Source organism: Palaemon carinicauda, chromosome 11 (genome assembly GCF_036898095.1).
Source record: "Palaemon carinicauda isolate YSFRI2023 chromosome 11, ASM3689809v2, whole genome shotgun sequence".
NCBI lineage: Eukaryota > Metazoa > Arthropoda > Malacostraca > Decapoda > Palaemonidae > Palaemon > Palaemon carinicauda.
In genome coordinates, this window is record NC_090735.1 from 99,588,309 (window position 1) to 99,598,308 (window position 10,000).

Here is a 10,000-nt window from a genome sequence, read left to right on the forward strand (position 1 = left end):
CGAGAAATGTTCCTTCTCTGGAGGAACGATGGTAGCCAGAGAGAAAGTCCCCTTGCTCTACAGATGAGGCAAGTGAGAGCACAGTTCAAACTTGCTCTTCGTCAATGTCGTAGCAACGAAAATCAGCTACGAGCCGATGCATTGTCCAGAAAATTGTCTACCCATGACTTCCCCTATCTTTGGAAAGATATTAATTCACTAAACCCCAAGTCAAACAAATTATCCCAAAGAGTAGGGGATGCAGTTGGCGAAGAATCCATTGCAAGAATGTGGGGAGATCACTTTAGTGCCAACCTAAATTGCATAAATGACAGATACCCAAAATGAAGTGGATACTCTCATCAATGTCAATAGGGATTTTCAATATAGTGACGTATCTCCCCGAGTGACGTGTGCGAAGCTATCAAGGAATTACCTGGTAACAAAGCACCCGGCTGCGATGGCCTTTCTGCCGAGGCTTTCAAATTCTGCCACCCTATAATTTATATCCTATTTTCTGCACTATTTAATGCCTGTATATTACACCAATATCTCCCCGAGACACTTCTACTTGTCCACTTAATACCTCTCATAAAAAACAAACTGAAGGATGCGAGTGACCCATGAAACTACCGCCCCATCGCCATCACAACAATTTCATCAAAAATATTTGATTCTTTCTCCACACCACAGACAATCAATTTGGTTTTAAGACTAACCACTCGACTGACACCTGTATATATACCTTAGAGGAGATATTGAATTTCTATATATCTTCGGCCTCCCCTGTCTACTTATGTTTTGTAGACGTGCGGAAGGCATTTGACAGAGTAAACTATCTGAAACTCTTTTTGAAACTACGCAAAAGGGGAACTTCTCTATATCTCATCGGCATATTATGCTGTTGGTTCTCAACACAACAGTTCTGTGTCAAATGGGGCAATGTCCTTTCCCAGCCATTCGGTTCATCTAACGGTCTCAGGCAAGGAGGCATCCTCTCACCATATTTATTCAATGTTTACACAGATGATTTGAATATTAGACTGAATTCATTTCCCATTGGTTGTACGGTTAATGGCTTTACCATAAATAACCTTTGCTACGCTGACGATATGGTCCTCATCTCCCCCTCTGCCCAAGGTCTACAACGTCTTATCGACACCTGCAACGCATACGCTAATGAACATGACATAATCTATAACGAATCGAAGACACAGTGCATGTCGGTCCTTCCTAGAGCGCTCCGATTCGTAGAAGACCTACATATTTTCCTCCAAAACCATCAGCTAACATTTGTCAATGATTTTCCGTACCTAGGTCACATCATTACGAAAGATTTAAAGCACACATCTGACATTGAAAACAGGCGACGTAAATTGTGTTGTCTAGGGAACATGGTGACGAGAAGATTTGCCTTCTGCTGCCAAGATATAAAAAAACTCCTATTTCAAACCTACGTTTATAACGTGTACGGCTGCTGGCTATGGGCAAACTATACGCGTGAATCGATGAGACGTATCACAGTCATTCACAATGATATCCTAAGACACCTCACCAATACCCCAAGGCACCATTCAGCTTCAGCGATGTTTGTTGAAAATAGACTGGATAACCTAAAAACCATCATTCGTTGCTCTATAGTAAGTCTCACCTCCCGCCTACGATCTAGTGAAAATCTCCTAATTCAAAATGTGCTTGCAAGTGCAGCGAGAATAAAATCCAAAATATGGGAAACCTGGAATACAGAAGCGTCAGTAATATAAAATGTATTTACTAATCTTTGATAGTGTGGCTGTGCCAAATCTTCATCACTAAATAACTTAGGTATAATACCCAGTAATGTTATGATAACGTGTTTTATTATGTTATATCTTTGTTGTCTGGAAGTCCTGTATTTCCTTCACACCACCTGCTCTGTGACTAGATTCTTTTTTCTTTTCTTTCCCAGAGCTCTATCATTATTCAAGGAATTTTTGTTCCAACAGAAGTATCATTGTCATCGCCATTTTTTTTTTCTCCCTATCTTTTTGTTTGCTGATATGCATGTTATCATCATTATTAGGCGTTAATGCTATTATGATTTTGTTACCCAGACCTTAGACCTCTATGGTCAACCTGCTAATTGATGTTTATAATATATCACTGATATTATTGCATATCTCATCTTTTTTTTTTACTGATGTCAAAAATGTAAGACCACCGTACCCCTATTGTAATTCTGTATATGGCTTTTGCTGAAATAAAGATTATTATTATTATTATCATTATTATTATTATTATTATTATTATTATTATTATTATTATTATATTATATGTATATAATATATTATATACATATATATATATATATATATATATATATATATATACATATATATATAATAATATATATATATATATATATATATATATATTATATATATATATTATTATATATATATGTATATATATATATATATATATATATATATATATATATGTATATATATATGTATGTATATATATAATTCCTGATATATAAATGTATACGCATATATATATATATATATATATATATATATATATATATGTATATATATATGTATGTATATATATATATATATATATATATATATATACATATATATATGTATATATATACATATATATATGTATATATATATATATATATATATATATATATATATATATATGTATAGATATATATATATATATATATATATATATATATATATAGATGTATATATATATGTATATATATGTAGGTATATATTTATACTTCCCTATATATATTTATATATATATATAATTCCTTATATATATATACATATATATATATATATATATATATATATATATATGGATATATATATATATATATATATATATATATATATATATATATATATATAAATATATATATATATATATATATATATATATATATGTATATATATATATATATATATTTAATTCCTTATATATATATATATATATATATATATATATATATATATATATATATATATATATATATTTATATAAATATACATATTTATATATATATATATATATATATATATATATATATATATATATATATATATACACACATACATACATACATACATATATATATATATATATATATATATATATATATATATATATATATATATATATTTTTATTTATATTCATATTAGCATTCATTGTTTAATTTTCTATTATATTTGACTTTTATAATCTTTCTCACCCTTTCTCTACTTTCTCTTGTCGCAAACGTTTTCAATCTTCTCCATATCTCCTATTTACTATCCTCATTCAGTACTGCATCATCTGCAAATATGAGCCTTTTTACCGTATTCATGACTTATTTTTTACAGCCCGCAACAATTTACCCTCGTTTAATATTTTTTTCTTCCCTCTTTCATCACTCAGAGCCCAGAGATGCGTAAACAACCGTTAAAACATGCATTTATAATAGAACAACTTTTACACTAAACAAGTCATTCTCAAGTCTCCATATCGTGACAAACTTTGCCTCAATCATAAATGGATTTGATTGTTTTAATAACCTTTTTCATATACTATGCGACCTTAAAATTCTCTGCATACCATCGCTAGCTATTGCCAAATGATTCTTTCTGTGTTTATGAAGGCTACATGTAACATTTTCCTTTACTTTGATCTACAAAGTTTTTTATCGATTAACTTAGGGTTTTTTATTTCAATTCAGAATGCCTTCATTCACTTTCGTTGGTGTACTATGTATTGTTATCCCCTTATGAATTTAGGTGGATAAACATAATAAACATAGTAGTATTTACTACCCTTACCTTTATTCAATTTAACCAACATTTTTGTAACAAAGAAGTGTCTTACAAACATTGATCAGTCACTTAACTACACTCACTACTGTATTGTAGTATTTTGATTATAATCCACGCATTCTTTGGTGTATTTACATTTTTAAGCAACTTGATTTCCCTCCTTAATGCCTCAGAAGTAACTTCCATAAATATTCTATCTTATTCCGTTTTCCTTACCCTCCGGCTTTATTCCCTTTTTCTTACCTCCTGTCTCATTTGCTTTTCCTTGTCTTCTTTCTTATTCCCTCTCCCTGTCCCCCTGTCGTATTGAATTTTCCTTGCCTCCTATCTTATTCGCTTTTCGTTACATTCCTGTATAATTGTCCTTTCCCTTCCCTCCTGTCTTATTTCCCTTTATTTTTACGTACTGTCATATTCTTTTTTTCTCACCTTGTGTCTTATTCCCCATTTTCTTACCTACTGCCCTAGTTCTTTTTCTTTATCTCGTATCTTAGTTGCCTTTCTCTATCTCCTATCTTAGTTTCTTTTCCATACCTTCTGTGTTCGTTCCTTTTCGTCACCTCCTGTCTTATTTTCTTTTCCTTATCTCACATCTTTGTTCCTTTTCCTCCCCTTCTGTCTTAGTCCCTTTCCCTCAACCCCTGTCTCAGTTTTTTTTCCCTCAACCCCTGCCTCAGTTTCTTTTCCCTCAACCCCTGTCTTAATTTCCTTACATCCTGTCCTATTTCCGTTTACTCACCCCTGTGTCAGTTCCCTCTCCATACTTCCTGCCTTTGTTCCTTTTCTCACTTCCTGTATTATTTCCTCCTCCTTACCTCTCTTGACTTAATTTCTTTTCTTCGCCTCTAATCTTATTTCCTTTTCCTAACCTTCAGTCTTATTTCCTTTTCCTAACCCCTCTTGTCTTGTTACCTATTCCCAACCTCTCCTGTCTTATTTCCTTTTCCTTAACATTCCTGTCTTATTTCCTTTTCCGTATCTCCTGTCTTATTTCCTTTTCCCTATTGTTTCTGTCTAATTTCATTTTCCCTACCTTTTGTCTAATTTTCTTTTCCTTACCTCTTGTTTTATTTACTTTTCCTTAAGTCTCCTGTCTTATTACCTTTTCCAACCCCGTGTATTATTTGCATTCCTTTACCTTTTCTGTCTTATTTCCTTTTCCTAACATCCTGTCATATTTCCTTTATTCAGCCTTATGTTTAACTTCCTTTTCCATACCTCTCCTCTTCTCTTTCGTTTACCTTACCTTTAATGTCACATTTCCTTTTCTTAACCTGCCGTCATATTTCCTTTTCCTTACCTCTCCTCTCTTATTTCTTTTTTTTTTACCTCTCCTTTTTTATCTCCTTTTTCTAACTTCCTTTTCTATGTCCTTTCCATTACTTCTCTTCTTTTATTCCCCTTTTTTTACCTCTCCTGTCTTATTTCCTTTTCCTAACCTCCTTTTTTATTTCCTTTTCCTAACCTCCTTTTTTATTTTATTTTCCTTAACTCTCTTCTTTTAATCTCCTTTTCTTACCTCTCCTGTCTTATTTCCCTTTCCTTACCTTTCATGTCGTATATCCTTTTCTTAACCTCCTATCGTATTTCCTTTTCCTAACCTCTCCTGTCTTATTTCTTTTTTCTTACCTCTCCTGTCTTATTTCCTTTTCCATACCTACCCATTTTCTTTCTTTTTTCTTATATCTTCTGTCATATTTCCTTTTCCTTACGTCCTGTTTCATTTCGTTTCCTTTACCTCTCCAGTTTTATTTCCTTTTCTTTACCTTGCCTGTCTTATTTCCTTTTCCTTACCTCTCCTGTCTTATTTCCCTTTCCTTACCTTTCATGTCAAATATCCTTTTCTTCACCTCCTGTCCTATTTCCTTTTCCTTAAGTCCTGTTTTATTACGTTTTACTTACCTCTCCAGTTTTATTTCCTTTTCATAACCTTTCCTATCTTATTTCCTTTTCCTTACCTCTCCTGTCTTATTTCTCTTTCCTTACCTTTCATGTTAAATATACTTTTCTTCACCTCCGGTCGTATTTCCTTTTCCTTACGTCTTGTTTTATTTCGTTTTCCTTACCTCTCCAGTTTTATTTCCTTTTCTTTACCTTTCCTCTCTTATTTCCTTTTCCTTACCTCTCCTGTCTTATTTCCCGTTCCTTACCTTTCATGTCAAATATCCTTTTCTTCACCTCCTGTCCTATTTCCTTTCCTAGCGTCCTGCCTTATTTCCTTTTCATCACCTCCTCTGTCTCATTTCTCATCTCTTACCTTTCCTCTGTTATTTCGTTTTCCTAACCTTTCCCGTCGTATTTCCTTTTCCTTTCCTCTCCTGATTTATTTTCGTTTCCTTACCTGTCCTGTCTTATTTATTTTTCATTACCTCTCTTATCTTATTTCCTTTGCCTTACCTCCTCTGTTTTATTTCCTTTACTTAACCTATCCTGTCGTATTTCTTTTTCCTAACCTCATGTCGTATATATGTATATATATATATATATATATATATATATATATATATATATGTATATATATGTGTATGTATATATATATATATATATATATATATATATATATATATATATATATATATATATATATGTATATATATATGGATTTACATAAAGCAGAGTAGAGCATCAGCTGCCCCTAAGACGAGAGTCAATCTGTCTGGGGGCAACGCAGAGAGGTTCAACAGTGGTTGTTAGAAAGCGACATTCGATTTACTCGACTTAATTCGACCATCAGTCTCATCTTACTGTCCCCTTTCAGTGACCAAGTTTAAACTGACGGTCTCCAATAGTCTCGGTCTGTCACTGTTGAGTCAGATCTGCTGGGCTTCTGTTCTGTCATTTAAGTACTGAGGAATTCGATACTCCTCTCTCTCTCTCTCTCTCTCTCTCTCTCTCTCTCTCTCTCTCTCTCTCTCTCTCTCTCTCTCTCTCTCTCTCTCTCTCTGCCTACATATATTTGTCAACCATTCTCGCTGAAATGTTTATTTAACAATGGTATGGATTTCCCTTTTCACGTTCGTTTAATCTTACATATACTGTACATGTTTACCTATCTATTACATCCTATTCTAAATCAATTATGTTTTTTCAATTGCCATAAAAGATTCATAGTAAAAGGAATAGATGCATTTACAGTAGGTTTATAGTGTGTGATTTGGATTTAAAAGATTATTCGATAAAGAGACCACTTAAATGTTCAACGGTGATCGGTAAAAACTGATGGGGATTCGCTTTGGCGTAGATTAGAAATTTCGAATTTGATGGAATGATAGCCGTCTGCAATGAGATGTATGATGCGTAAAAAAAAAAAAAAAAAAAAAAAAAAAGTTTCATAGGAAAAATCTAGTTATGAAGACTTTTTCATTGAATATGCAGAAAGTTATGCTATAGCAGTATTCCAAGAGAATAATGTGCAACATGTCACTCTTTGCAATACACAGGGCTGAGCAGGAATGACGTAATTAAATCTTGGCACGAGATCGAAGCTGCTGACGCCGCTTTTATTAATCATCGGAGCTGAATTGTGAAAAGAGAAACAATCATTTCAAAAGTTTCATTTCATTTTCTTTGCATTATCGAATGGGTCCTATATTTCACTGTAAAATTCTTGAATATTATTAAATCTATGATTCACATACATGGCAATTAATTGAATTAATGGCATAATGGATACGCACACATGCATTCACACACACACACACACACACACACATATATATATATATATATATATATATATATATAAAAATCATCATCATCATCATCATCATCATCTCCTCCTATACCTATTGACGCAAGGGACCTCGGTTAGATTTCACCAGTCGTCTCTATCTTGAGCTTTTAATTCAATACTTCTACATCAATAATCTACCGGAATCCAGACATGGATGATTCTATCTTCGATTGTCTTCTTACCATTATGGCTAAGATACAAGAAGATGATAGTAAGGCTTCTTTTGTCTTTGTTGGTGATTTTAATGCTCACCATAGGGAGTGGTTAAATTCTATCTCTCCTACCAATCGCCATGGCTTAAGAGCTTTAGACTTTGCCTCTGAATCAGGCTGTGAGCAAATCATAAATGAAGTTACTCACAGGTCTGGTAATTGCTTGTACCTCGTATACACTAACTCCCCTTGGCGTTATAACTAGTAAGGTTGGTACTCCAGTCGGGACATCTGATCATGCCTTGATTTCATTAGTAGTGAAGACTTAGCAGCCTGTCCCTGATATATCATACTCTTGTAAAATTGATATGGAATCCCAAGAAGACTGGAATGGAATTTTGCATGATCTTTTGTGCTTGAATTGGTCACAATTATATAGTAGTGTAGATCCTGTTGTCCCTTTTAATTGAGAATCTAGTCAACATAATTGATAGGCATATCCCTTCTCGTGTACTAAGGTACCGAGTGAAGGACAAACCGTGGTTCAATGATGATTGTAGACGTGCTTATTTGGAGAAGAAGGAGGCCTATCATCTATGGAAGGGTAACAGATCAGATTTGACCTGGAACAACTATACTCAGCTTCGAGCTTTTGCTCTGAGAGTTTATGCCTCAACTGAAAAGGAATACAATTTAACCATAAAAGAAACCCTTTCTGGTACAACTCAGGAACATAAATAGTGGTCTACCCTTAAATCTGCACTCTTTGGTGTAAATGCAACAGTTCCTCCTTTACTTAAACCATATGGCTCAGTCACTCACTGTCCAAAGGAAAAGGCAACCCTTTCGGCTGATGTTTTTGACAGTAAACGGAGTAATGAAAAACTTGAAATTCCTCATTCCCGTTTTCCTGAGGCTAAAGTAACTAGTTTAGCTTTTCGATCTCGTGAGATTAAAGCTCTGTTGATGGAACTTGATGCTTATGGAAGTGTAGACCCAAATGGTATTTTTCCTTAGTTTTTTATAAAGACAGCAGATTTCTTAGCTCCAAAGTTATCTGTTATTTTGCGCAAGTTAGCAAGAAGAGGACCTTTTAGCACTTGTTGGAGAATTGATAATGTTGCTCCTCTCTGTAAATGTGTTTGTGGTAGCTCAAGTCCCGCTGATTACCACCCAATTTCCATAAATCCCATATTATCTAAAGTTTTTGAACGTCTTCTCGCAAAACCCTTTGGCCATGTTAATCATGAGGCACTTGTTTTCAAACTCAAACAGTTGGGAGTGGGTGGGTCGTTTCTTAGCATTATCCTTGATTTTTTAAGTAATAGATTTCAAAGAGTTGTTGATGAGCACCATAGTGAGTATAGAAATGTGATATCCGGTGTTCCACAGGGTAGTGTTCTTGGCCCATTACTTTTCATACTATATACACATGATATGTGGATTGGCCTAGAAAACAAGCTTGTTGCATATGCATATGATGCTACTCTCTTTGCATCAATTCAATCCCCTGAATGTAGATCTGGGGTGGGTGAATTCCATAATAGAGATTTAGCTATAATTAGTGTTTGGTGCAAATTACGGGGTATGAAGTTGAATCCTAGAAAAACTCTAAGTATGATTGTAAGTAGGTCAAGGACTGTGGCTCCTCAACATTCAGATCTCAGTACTAATAATTTTTCTTTAAATTTGTATGACATTTTAAAAATTTTAGGTGTGATTCATGACAGGAAATTTACTTTTGAGAAACACGTTAGGTGTGTGTCTTCTTCAAATGCACAAGAAAATGGCTTATTGAGAAGGTCTTACAAGATTTTTGGTGATCCATCTATTCTGAAGTGTTTTAATTCTTTCATTCTACCTTGTTTCGAGTATTGTTCTCCTGTCTGGTGTTCAGCTGCTGATTTTCATATTAATTTGTCGGACAGAAACTTACAGTCTATTAAATTTCCTATTCCTGATCTAGATATTAATCTTTGGCACCATCGTTCAGTTAGTTCATTATACATGTTGCATAAGATTTTTCATAACTCTGACCATCCTTTACATTCAGATCTCCCTGGACAATTCTATCCTGTTCGTAATACTAGGCAGGCAATTAATTCTAATAGCCAGGCCTTCTCCATCATAAGGCTCAATACTACACAGTATTCTAGAAGTTTTATTCCAGCTGTTACCAAATTGTGGAATGATCTTCCTAATCGGGTAGTTGAATCAGTAGAACTTCCAAAGTTCAAAGTTGGAGCAAATGTTTTAATATTGACCAGGCTGACATGAGTCTTTTTATAGTTTATATATGACATAA